Source organism: Phoca vitulina, unplaced genomic scaffold (assembly GCF_004348235.1).
Source record: "Phoca vitulina isolate PV1807 unplaced genomic scaffold, GSC_HSeal_1.0 scaffold25, whole genome shotgun sequence".
Taxonomy (NCBI): Eukaryota; Metazoa; Chordata; class Mammalia; order Carnivora; family Phocidae; genus Phoca; species Phoca vitulina.
The window spans coordinates 1,623,681-1,637,319 of NW_022589728.1; positions in this window are offsets into that span (position 1 = coordinate 1,623,681).

Sequence of the window (13,639 nt, forward strand, 5' to 3'; positions counted from 1 at the left end):
ACTGATATATATGATTCACTGTGTGAATGAAATGGCATGTCTGGTTTCCTAACATGGGTAAGGAAGTCAGCTCCCCACTGAGCTGTCACTCTGGGGGTCCAGGTACACAGGAGTGGCCCGTGGTCTGGGGAGTGCTCTGCTCTTCGGAGCCTCCTTGTGAGCCTCTGGCCAATCCCAGGCTCCAAGCTTTCCATCATGCCAGTCAGGATTCTTCTTATTTTCTTATTTCCTTTAAATTTTTTTTTTTTTTTTACAGAGGAGACAAATAATTTTTCTTTTAATTTTTTACACATAATATCTACAGAATTTATTTATCATATCTGTCTTGAATTACTTAAAAAGCAAAGCAGCTGTCCTCTCATGTCTCTCTGGATTGTTATTCAATCTGGTTTGCTTCACCAGAAAAATCTCTACGTCAATCAGATTGTGTCTTTTTTGCTTTGTATTATGCAGATGTGGAATCATCTTAAGGTTAAAAAAGGAAAGAATAGAGAAAGAAAGAAAAGAGAGAAGCATTCCGAATTCATACCAGCCCACACCTTCACTTCATTTCTGTGACTTAGCCAAGTAACTAAGAAAGTGTGATGCTTAGGATATAACATCATTTCCTTGACAAACAAAGTGAGCATCTCACTTTTCAAGTTTCCCTTCTCCCCAGTGGGAGCAATTGCCTGGGTACAGGGTCAGCAGATTTAGCCTGAGTTTCACATGGAAATCTCCACAAATACCTTAGTAACAGACACCCTGAAATGCTTGCCCACACAGAGCACGTGCATTTACTAAGAAACTTAACACAGATCCTTACTTTTTTGCTCTCTATGTGTATTCTTGCAGAGCTGCTCTATTTATAGAAGAGAATCTTTTTTGTAGCATCTATTTTATACAGAAACGTTTGTACTAGAAAACATAAGCTAGACTCTGAAGAGTTTCACAGTATTTCAAAGTGGGTAGTGTCTTTCACTTGCTTCCCGGATTTTCAACTGTCGCCTTTTCTGCACACCGACTTTCTGGCCCTGAGAAAGCCCTGGGGGCAGCAGCAGTACCTGTGTGAAACCCTCACCCAGCCAGACTCTGCTTGGGGGGTGTCTGCAGCCAAAGACCAACTGAGGCCAGGCAGCACCTGAAGAACGAACGCCTTTCAAAGAAAGACATTTCCGCCGTCTTCAGAAAGGAGCGTCCTTTTGTTCTCTTTCCAGAAGGTCACATGGCCAGTCAGCCTCCAACAGAGCAGAAGAAATTCCTCAGGAGTTCCCTTGAATTGTGCTTCTGTTCTGTATCAGGCCACAAGTGGTCGGCTGTTTACAAGATACCCTGTGGCTTCTCAGAGTGACCTGGTTTCAGAGAGCGGGTCCCAGGTGAAACATGAAAGCTGTCCAGGCGTCCAAGGCCTTTGTCTGTGAGGCATGTCAGACCATTTGATTCAGAGAAAATCTGTGCCTTGGGAAAGGAGTTTGCACAATGGAGTTCCTCGATTCGTTAAGGAATCTGGCAGACTGTTAATTTGTGCAGGCTAATAAGGCTCCAGTGATCCCTCTGCCTGATAAAAACAAAAACAAAAACAAAAACAAAAACAAAAACAAAAACAAAAACAAAAAAACCCTTCCAATCACTTGGTACTTAGAAAGCACAAGATCCCAGGAAGGAGAAAAGTCGTTATTTTTGCTTCTACAGAAAAATCAATATGAACACATTTCCCTTCTTCTTTTCTGTTACTGTTTTTTCCTTGGAGTTCATCTGTAGGCAAACACATTTTAAGTCATTTTGACAAGAGAGCAATTGGATCTTTTCCGTGTTGTTGGAGGAGAAAAACACCAGCTGAGTAAGAGTTTAAAGTTCTGTTAAGGGAGTAGAGCAGAAGTTGTTTTTCTTAATTAAAAAGTATAAAGTCAGATTTGATTCCCCTTCATCTCCTCTCCACCTGTTAAATAATCCAATTAATTTTTAAAAAGAAATGTCATGAATACATGAAGGAAAAGTTTTACTTTGTACACTGCTTAAAAATGCACCTTTCCACCTGTCCTGGGACACCCAGTTTCAGAATTATCTCTGTTGGATGTGTGCACTTACTCGCGATAGGTTTGGGAAATGTTGGAAAATGTGAACTGTATATTCTGCTTGGACATTACAAAGATTGTTCTCTGCAGTTCCACAGCCCTCATGGAAGACAGAGAGCCTGAGCTTCGTGGGAGAATAACATCATGATATAAATGAAAGACGAAGAGCATGCAAGAGATAGAGATGAAAGGAAAATGAGAGAGGACATCCTAGCAGCAGAGCTCCGTCCTCAAGTCCCATTAAAGGAAAACACCAGAGTTAATGAGAGTGCTGAGCCCTCTTTATCCCATATTTATTTTGGCCAGATGTCAGCCTTCCATATGAAGATTGGAGGAACATAGGAAACGCCAATTCCTGAGTTGCAGAGCTCCCGCATCTGATGGCTACCAACCTGTAGCATGCGAATAGTGGAAGAGCCTCCTTTAGTAACTCATGATGCAATTTCCTCCACATTAAATGTTTTCATTTCATGGTTCTCGAAAATGAAGTATGCTTTAATATAATTCGAGGCCTCAAATTCTGCATACATGTTCTCAATCAGTGATGAAAGGATCGGATTCTCCATCGAGCTAGTTGTAAACAAGCATGTCCTCTGTTGCACTTTTAAAGATATTACCTCTCTCTCCCAAAAGGTGACAATTAGTGCATAACTTCCAAGTATTTTCTGAGCTGTTCTTCTTTTACTGCAATCTAAAATTGCTCAGAAGTACCATTTTGAACCAAAACAACAACAACAATATTGTACCTAGGAAAAGTTTTTATATGCTGCTCACTTATTTCAACTCTTCATCTCTAGTTTCCTAAAATGCAGGTAAGAAGCAATATGATTACGATTTTATTTTAAATGTGGCAAGTTAAAAACTAAAAGAATTTACCTGAAGTCACATAGTATTTCAGCAAGGAAAGGAAAGCCCCAACTCCCCCTCTTTGTGTTGTTCCTCATGTAGCCTATATGGACAAAATAAGGTTTGCCTATAATGTAGTCCTTTAGAATTTTTCTCTAAGGTCTTGATTTCTGTGTGTTTGTTACCTAACACTATACAATAAAGATTAGTGGACAAAGATTTTGTTTCCAAAAGGTGTTGGTGATAAGAAGTCTGATTTTGATTGCATGATACTCTTTATACCTAATTACCTTCAACAAAACAGACATTCTGCATACATTCTATGACATAGGTTTATGCCTGGCTTTACACTCTCTTTATGCTCAGGCTGCTGTCAAGAGCAAATGACAAGCTTGTATGTATACACATACATCAATGCCTCCATGGATAGGGTGGTCAGTATTTTCAGGAAGCTGTCCTTACAACATTTATGGAAACACAGTGTGTCATTAGGAAAGCCCTGCGACATTATAACATTGCAGGTGCAGTTTTGGGAGGAGCCCTGCAAGGTCAGATGCATCAGGTACATTGCATAGGATGCTAGGGAGTGGGGACTTGGCCCCAGGGCACCTCTGCTGCTAGTGTAGGCTAATCATTTCACCTATTTCAGCCTTCACCTTCTCGTGTATAAAAGAAGCTGCGGGCGTTAGAAATGCACAGGGCACAATGCCAAAGCCCCTCCATCTCAAGATTGGGGAGGGTTTAGTGGGCTGAGCTCTGAGCTCAGCCTTAGACAGGGCAGGTTTCAGCAAGCCCCAGACTGGCCTGTCCTACAGAGTGGGCTGGACGGTGGGCAAGTTGGGCTGGCCATGAAAAGGCATGCTTGGAAAGCCAGGGCTTACCCCAGGCACTGTGAATATTAGCCCTAATCTGCAGTTCACGTCCTAGCTACTGGGGGCCCGGCAGGACACAGTATGGCATTTTGGTAAGAGCCTGGGCTTTGGACCTTAGCAAGGGACAGACTAGATGTTAAATCCGTGATCTGTCACAGTGAGTCAACCTCTCAGGGTGCTCATCTAAAAATGGGGATAATAGTACTGACCTCACAAAATTGCTCTGAAAATGAAACAGATATGAAACACACTTTAATATATAACAAGTATCTTGTAAATGTTCCTTCCTTCTCAGTGCTTGGGGTTTTGGTCTGCCGAGTGCTTGGTCTTAGAGCCTCAGGGACATCCAGCAGGGCTGGGGAGGCAGGACCCATGTAGCCAGCTGATGACCCTTCCAGCTCTGACTTCCTTGTTAACGTTTTGAGGCCAGATGTGGTCCTCGGGACCCATTTGAAGGCTTTGCTGGGGAGATTCCTGTTTGGTGGCAACATACTGGGCTGAGGTCAAGCGGGTGTTAATGCTGACAGTGTAGCTGGGAACTTCCTTGGGAACTAAGGGAGGACCTGAGGGTCAAGGACAGGGAGAGGTGGGCACACTGTGCTGCTTCTGTTCCTTCAGCTTTCCTTCTTGAGGCCTAGAAATGCTAGAATGAAGAGGAGGATTCACTCTTGGCTTTTAACCTTGAGACGTAAATGCAGACACAGCCCTTGGTTCCTGTTACATTGTAGTGAGTAACATCTTGGTGCATTCACCCTGGAAGCATGCTTCCCTGTTAAATGTGGCACATGCAGTTTGTCCGGAGATGGTCTGACTAATATTCTTTGCAACTAATAAAGAGGGTGTATGTGCTGTCACAGTGCATGAAGATTTCATCTTGGCTGGGGAAAGAGTTCACAGTGACCAGAGCGTTGACCCTCATGCAGCCTCCTTCGTGTGGGTGCTGGCCCCCTCCCAAGGCACAATCCCACCTATAGGACATTCTTGCTCAACCTCAGTCCTGGGAGGGGAGCAGAGGGAGGAGTGGCTGGCCCACTGGAGGAAGGGACTGACAGTGCAAGGCACATAGTTGGTGCTAACGAAGCGCTTTCTGAACAAAGGCTTGGGTACAGCACAGAGAGCTGCACAACCCCTGCTCATCGTTGTGAAGCTCCAGTATTATTCAGGTCTCAGCTCAAAGGCTGGAGGCCTCATCGCTACTGAGCCAAGGACTCTATTATATCTTCCTATGTATGTCCTTTTTAGTTCTCCTACCATCATACAATCTGTGAGGTGTGTTTACTTGTTTATTGTCTATTTGCCCCTCCTACTAGAGGGCAAACTCTGTCCCATAATGTAAGAGAGATTTCCTCATCTCATAGAATGCTACCTTGTCCAAAATAGGCACTCCATAAATGTTTGCTGAAGTTTTTAAAGTGACTTATGATGATCATTAGATACACAGATGTGAAATGCAGCAATACATCAATTACCTAGAAGTCTAAATTTCAGCAACATGAATCCTCTGGAAAATGTCTTTGAACGCAGAAATGAAAAAGCACTTATGTCTGAAGTATCAAGAAAAAACTCCTTACACATGAAACTAGTACTCCACTCTTTCAATCTTGATAGCGGGCTACACTGACTTCTAGTAGCATAAAAGTCTTAAACCGAGTTATCTCATTTTCTAGTCTATATCAGAGAAGTAAATATGAACGATGTTGGAGGTAGACACTGATGTGACAGTTTTCTGCCAGACCAGGGAGAGAAGTCAGCATAGGGTTCCGTGAACACGTAAGACAGTCAGAGAACTTCTACTTATGACCCAGAGTCCTCCAGAATCCTGCAGTAAACAAAGGGGAAAATAGATGGTTCACTGGAACATACATTTAAGGCCTATAGAAGTACTTTTAAAAAATTATTTATTTATTTTAGAGAAAGAGAGAGAAGGTGGGTGGAGGGGCAGAGAGAGAGAGAATCTCCAGCAGACTCCCCACTGAGTGCGGAGCCCTACCTCACAACCTTGAGATCATGACCTGAGCTGAAATCAAGAGTCCAATGCTTAACTGACTGAGCCGCCCAGAGGCCCCAGCCTATAGAAGTACTTTAATCACGTATTGTTACTTTATAGCTGGAGGCACTTGAAAAAGTAAGCTTCACTTCTCTGGTGGTCATTTTGTTATTTTTCCATTGCTGTTGATTTTGTTGACAGTGTTCATTTTGTCTTGAAGAGAAAGTATGTTGTTGCCTTTGAATTCCCATATGAATATACTTCTTTTAATATTTAAGGTTTTGTAATACTTGGACTTTACTAAATTACTTAGATATATCCCAGAGATTAGTTCTTGTCTATAGACAATTATATCTGGAATATGGCTGAGTTACCAAAAAAGACTGACAAATTTTAGTGTTGTAAACAAGGCTATGTGTGCCTAACACAGCTGTTCTTATTTTTAACTGCTTTTGTGTGAGAAAACAAAGAGAAATATTACATAAAGAACAGGATGTTTTGGATGTCCACCTCTACTGCATTACCTAATACTGTACTTGCAGATTTTGTAAGATTCATCTGCAGGTGTTGAGAGCATTAAAAATGTGTATTATTACACTCTAGGCATTGGTAACAAAGCAAAGTTGAAAACACAAGTGTGTTGGAGGTGATGCCAGGGGTAAGTCATGTATTAGCTTGGATTGGAATGATGGTGCTGACTTAGTGTAGATAATTTACCCATGGGTTGTCTCCTACTTGTGTCATCATGGGCAGTGATCTAACTTTTGGGAGGGGGCTTGGTTTCTATATTCCTGAACTGGGGAACACGACCTGTCTGTGGCTGTTCTGCGAGGGCAACTGCACAGTCACATGAGATGTTGGGTGGAGAGAACTTGGAACACTGGGTGTCTCCCATGGGATTCATTCTTTGAATTTTTACTCAAAGACATCCTCACCTCTGAGTCAATTGTCGCAAGAACATATGAGGTACCCATGTTTTACAGATGAGGAGTCTCACTTCCAAGGTCAATTTAGTGGGAGATGAATTTGGATCTTGTATCTCTCGGCTCCTGTTACTCAAAACAACATAGGTTGTAAGGTATAAAATTAAATAAGGCACAACTCTGTGACTATACTTCAGAGGGATAAAAACATGCCCTGCATCTGAGAATGGCAGAATTTAGGTCTCTTTGGACCTAAAATGTCAGAGCAATGTTGAAGAAGAACTCTCACTTCTCCAGTTAGAATGACACTGAGCATTTCTCGACAAGACAGACTGAACTTTAATAGCCTCTCCTTGTCAGGTTCTGGTCTATCAGAGTTTCACAAACCCCAGGCCAAATGCACAATTTCAAGGAGCACAACATCCTGATTCAACAGTGGATTTGAGGTACAGCACCACCATTTTCTCCTAGGATATAAATATAGGTCCCAGCTTCCCTCAGCCCACTCAGTGATGTTTATGGAGAAGGGAAACAGAAAGCAAACTCATTGATTTAATACTAGTATCACTGCCACTCATTGACAACTACTCTGAGGGATAATGTGAGCATCATCTCATTTCCTTCTCTCAGAAACCTACTTACTGTAGTGCATAATCTTTAAAAGACAGATGGCCTGGATTGAAATCATACTTCTCCCATCTCTGTGATCTGAGGCAGTTACTTAATCACTCTAGGCCTCAGTTGCCTCATCTGTAACATGAGAGGGCTGCAGTGGGATGTAAGTTAGATCTGGCATAAGAAAGCCACCTAGGCAATGCTCACCACACAGTAAATGTTTGGTCACTGTCAACTGTTGCTTTAGTAGTAAAGCCTATCTTCCAAGTGGGAAAAGTGAGTTTCGAGAAGTGAAATGATCTACTCAAAGTCACACAATTAGGCAGCTAGACTGCTGGTTTCCCTCTTACACACAGTACTCGTCCAAAGCTCACAACAAAGCCTACAACGCAGGAGGAAACTGAGGATTGGAACTTTGCCCCCTTTTGAGTAGGGCTTCCCCTTTTGACCCAGGCTTTTGCAAGCCTAAGGCCAGGGAAAGGCTTGGATTCTATGAGCAAAACCCTGACAGTTTCCATTTTCAACAGCTGTCATTTATTCTGACATCAATTCTGAAGTCTCTGCATCTTACTCAAAGCAATCAAATACAGACCACAAATGAATAGTGCTACTGCATAATGGATAAAATGCTAGCCTTTGTTTTTTCTTTATAAAGCTCACCAAGATAAAATACTTTTCTTGAAATCATATGCCCATAATTCTCACTAACTACTTGGCAGAAGGTGACCGTGGTCTGAGGGTAACTGATTTTTATTTTGGTTTATCTTTGCAAGGGGTTTGGGCCATCACTCATGCCTTGTGTAGTGTACACTAACTTCTAGTTTTGGTTAGAAGACCTGATTGCTAGGATTTTTGGCCAGGCTGCTGTGGATTTCATGCTGGCTCTTGCCTTGGTAGCTATGAAGTCAGAGAACACTATGGGAGTTTTGTGGAGATACTTTCCTGGGAGGGGAAAGAGGTAGGCTTATGTGTTAAATCAGGGTTTCTCACTGTGGCACTACTTTGGAAAAAGTCATTCTGTATTGAGGGGGAGGGGGCTGTCCTGTGCACTGTAGGAAGTTTAAGCAGCATCTTTGGTCTCCACCCACTAGATGCCAGTAGGACCCCAATCATGACAACTAAAGTGTTTCTAGACATTGCTAAATATCCTTTGGTGGATAAATTACAATTGAGAACTATTGTGTTCAAAGTTTGGAGTTCTTGGCTTTTCCAGGGTATTCAGAGATAGAGGGCATTTTAGCATACCAGTCTGAGTCTGCATGGGGTAGGGAGGGACCAAGGATTATATGCATATTAAAATGCATAGTAAATAAATATAATGGCTATTTTGTCTATATAGGTATTCACATTGTGGCACATCTGGCTTTTTTTTTTTTTTTATGGTTAACTAAATTGTTTTGCAATGATCCTGTACATCCATAGGCATATTGGGCGTTGCTTTTCACTGTTTAAAACACTTGCTATGGGTAAATATGTCTGATCCTTACACATATCACCCTCATCTCTTTAGAAAATAAATTCCACAAAAAAAGAAGAAATGTTTGGAATATGTATATATAATACGTTAACTGTCATATTAGGACTACTGTGTGGTTTTCATTTCTTCTGTCTTGGTTTCTTTGAAGCCCAAAGCATGTTTACGTGGCTGGTCTAAATCTTCCTCCTTACCCCTACTGGGCAGAATTAAGACAACAGGAATAAGAAGAAAGAAAAAGAAAAAGAAAGGAGCAGATTTCTCTATGGCAGAATTAGAAGTGCCTGGGACTCTTCCAGGCACAACCACTGTGTCTCAGGGTGTGTGTGTGTGTGTGTGGTTTGGACTTGGTTGTGTTTGTCCCAGGCAGGCTTTTCAGTCTCCTTTACAGCCCAGAACAGAAAAGGGCAGTGAGGAAATGTACTGAACTGCTGCTGGGAAGATAGAGCTGCTTTGTGGAGCTTGTTTCAAGTGGGTTTTGCTTTGAATCTACAAGTTCATTCAAATCCAATCACAGCAAAATTCATAGATTGTGATGTCATGTGGATGGAAACCATAAAAGGACTGTATAAGATGCTTTCTGCCAGATGTTACTCATGGCTTCAGGAAACTCCCCCACCCGCCAGTCTTTTTCTTTCTTTCTTGCTTTCTTTCTTTTCTTTTCCCCCTTTGCTTTCTGAGCCAAGACTTCAGGGCTGTGCTTTACTGAGCCTCACTTTCATTTACAGGTTTTTCTTTTTTTAATAGCCAGTGTGTCTAAGGCATGACATTTGTGCTACTACTTCTCTATACTTATATCACTAATTTATTTTCATATTAAAATGGGAATATATCCTTCTAATTGTATAGACAGCCATGTTGTCTAGGGCAGGGGAAGAGGGGGTAGGGCAGAAATTAATCAGTAACCAGGTTCACGTGTTTATTGTTTTAAAGCTAATTGGATTGAGAAGGTCCCTTTTGGATGGCCCTTGTGAAGTCCCATGATGCAACACTAACTTTCCCTGGCCTCTGGGCAGACTGGAGAGTTCACTCTTTTTCATCACTGTGTGGTGGAGCTGGAGTTTAGTAAACCAGGGTTGTCATTGGGGATGACTTAAGGAAGGGATATACTGTAAGTCTGTTTAAGGGAAGGAGTGAGCCTCAGGCAATGGAAGGTTAAAGGAAGAGGATGGTTGAAGCCTCTGTCTTGGTTTCTTTGAAGTTCAGGGACCCCGGGCATGGATATGGAAGATCAGGGACCCAGGGCATGTGCCTTCATCCCTGTGTCTGTCACACTAGGGATGTTGTGCTCGCTCAACGCACTGTCTCTCTAACCTGGCCCAGCTTCTGCATTGCCCCCTCTGGATAGGAACTGTACCCACTCCCTCGGGATTGCTTTAGAACTAGGATCACTATTGCTTGCCTGTGCTGAGTATTTTCTACTTAGAGAAAATCAAATCCCATCTCCTCCTGATATAATTCCTGAATGATACCAAAGTGTAAGTGTGCGTTAGCTCAAACTATCAGACACAGGCAGTGGAATCTTAGTAATCTAATTAACAAATAAACAGAGAAGTGGCTTAGAAGTCAGACCTACTTAATGATCTTTGTCTCAGTCTAGACATCTGAGTGAGCTGAATTCCCAGGAGTACCACCAAATGATTTATTCACTCTCCCCGAATTGCCAAGGATGCTCAGATATCACCGGCTGTATGAGGTCCTCCTTGGTTTTTAGAGAATTACATACACCTTTTTCTGGGCTGTGGTGCTCACTAACTCTTATTACAATGCTTACCATTTTGTTTTACACTGTTTGTGCCCGTGTTCTCTTCCTAATGTCACATTTCAGAATGTGAGTTTCTTCAGAAGATAATGGCTTCTTGAGAATCACCTTTACACTGCACACACTGATTGATGATTGACTCAATAAACGTGCCTGTAAAGTTCTGTTGAGAAAAGAATTAACAAATAAATGAGGATAAGTCCTCTTGTACAAGAGCCCTCCTGATCGCTCCATTATTCTCAGTTTGAAAATGCTGTGATGTGGTAAGCTAGAGATAGATCAGAAGCACCCACACAGAAGAGACGGGAGGAGTGCTCACAATGCAAAAGTAATTCCATGGAATGACTGCAATTGTTTAATGGCAATGAGTTCTCCATCTCCTCCCTCTTCCTCTCTCTCCTGAATTCCTCCTCCCTGTTCTTCTACCCTGTTCCTGTTTTCCAGCTTCTTCCTAGGAAGGAGACTATACTCAGTCTTTAAAGAGCTCAGCTTTATTTAATAACTAGTTATTGGGCACCTATTATGTGTAAAGCACACGTTAGATGCACTGTGAGATGCCTCCAAACACTTTACAATCTAATTGTTCCTCAAGTTACACTGAAGACTTATATATCAGTGTGTATCTGCTGGTCATTTGTGCATGTGCTCGACAAACTGCCCTCAGTCACCTGTTACTTGTCAGGAGTTGTGCTGGGGATTGAGGACGTATAGTGATAAGATATACAGAGTTCTTTTATTTCACTCAGAATGTCAGTTTTCCTGGCAGAAAGCACCCTCAAATTGGGTATTTTGAGGGGAGCATAAGACTAGAGGAGGCTGTCAGCGGAAGCTGGAAACGGCCTGGCACCTGGGGAATAAAGATGTTGCAGGGAGACAAGCAGAGCATCAACAAAGTGCACTGTGGATGAGGTCTCCCCAGTGATGTGTGGTGTGGGGGTGGGTCCTTGTGGAGGGCTGTAGACTTAATTTTAATTTTAAGGTTTGGCTCGAATTTCCCCTACTAGAGAGAAGGGAAGCGTTTAATCCTTCTTCTAGAAGCTGATGTGTAGAAGGACCAGCTCTCCAAGACAAGGTCTCCAGCAGGCTGGCAGTAGGGCTGCTCCCACAGTCAGGAAATGGGAGGACAAGGGTCTCCACCCAGGGACATCTCCTGAGGGGACTGAAGGGCACAGTGGAAGAGCAGGTTGGCTCTGGCCATGCAGATTTTCAAGATTAAGAAGCACAATCTTTTTCATATTAAAGCAGAGGGGAAGGACTGCAAGGCTTTGAACAGGGGATTCGGCTGTGCTGTAATGGTGGTGTGATTGGCATGGCAGGGCTGTGCTGAGTGGGCCATGAGTGGAGAGCTGCTGGCTGGCCTTGTCCACCCTCACATTTCCAAGCATGGGGCAGGGCCTGACACTCAGAGGGCTGCTACAGAAATTAGAACAGGAATGAGGGCCTGTGTTACTGAGAGTGTGATGTCATCTTTGGGAGAAGTTAGAGTCAGGACGGCTGAGTTAGTCGAGTTTGGGAAGGAAGATAATGCATTTGCTTGCTGAGGTACTGAATTTCGAATGATGATGTGAAATTCAAATGAAATGAAATGTCTCATTTCAGCCGGAAGAATAAACCTGAGGAAGACATCAAGATTTAAATTTCAAAGTCATTAGTATAAACTGTGAGTACAAGATAATTGTTGAGGAATGCAATATGTAGAGAGAAGAGCAGAAGGCCCAGATCTCGGTCATGGGGTCAACCACCATCACGCAAGAGGTGAGGGATGGAAGCTTTAAAGAGATGAGATGTCTGTCAGGAAGGGGTGTCCGGCAGAGACAGAGAAGCTGGAGGGAGCTTCATATACAGAGAAGCAACAGAGAATTAGCAGTAGCTGGAACAGGCTTGCCAGAAAAAACACGCTATTATGTTTGAGTCCTCAGTTCAGAAGAGACACAATCAATGTGTTGTGGATCCTGCCATTAGTTCAGTGAGCCTAGGCACTGTGGCCCATGTGAGCGGTAGATCTGGGACCCAGATTACAAGGATTTTCCAGTTAGTTTCTGATTATAACCTTTCCACTGACAGATTTCTAGCCATGTGTTATGAAGGTAAAAATCCTTCTAGATAAATAATTTTTACTATAATTAAGTCACACATGTGAAGATGTTTTGTGTTCAGGGAGTAGAGTATGTTCTTGATGTTTCTATAAGAATTCTTCATCTCTTATCCGGTTTAATGTTATTTTAAAATAGTGCTTGTGGTTTAATCATTTTTTGAGATCTTGCTACTAGATTTAAAAAATCTGTAGCTAGACGCCAAGATAATTTGCTCATATAATTGTTTTTGAAGCAGATCTTATGCAAGATATTTTGTACTGGTAAAGCTGCACAGTGCATCTGCTAACTTGTAGCCAGATACCAAGAAGGACCCCAGCTGATTAGCAAATTGTACCCTTGCCAGGGAGTGGATCTAAGGCACATGTGGCCTTCCTCATGACTCAGAGGAGGTGGGGACTAAAATCTTGTGGGATGAAGAAGCCTGGCTGGATGCCGGGATCCTCTTGCTGCTGAGATAAGCAGTTCTTCTCTGGCCAGCAACATTTGCCCCCAGTCCCTGAGGACTGAGCCCCAGCTTCCTCTCCCATTCTCCAGCCTTTTCCCCCTACCCCACATCCTGGGGGTTCTTGAGCCATCACAACCCAACCCTAGAAGAAGCATTGCCCATCCTGGGCTTTTGCCTGCAATCTTAACTTTGGGGTGCACCTTATCTCTTTGTTTATGTTAAGTCCTGAACAGGGTCAATAAAGTCACTGCAGAAGGACTGGGAGGCTCACCCAGATCCATTTGAGCTTGCGATGTTACTGTTCCTGGATTCCTGAATCTGGCAAAATGCGGGGGGGGGGGGGGGGGGGAGGAGAATTTCAACCAGAATTACCATAAAATTAAAAACAGTTTTCAGAAGGCATGGCCACAGTCTGATTGAAGCTGGTGGCTGCTAGGGACTTGTGACTGTTTAAAAAAAATGGTTCCTGTCTTCTTTTTATTATAACTTAGCTAGCAACGACCGTGTAGGCGGCAGGCAATCAGAAATAAACGTCTAACTTGGATTTTGCACAATTGGGTCCTGC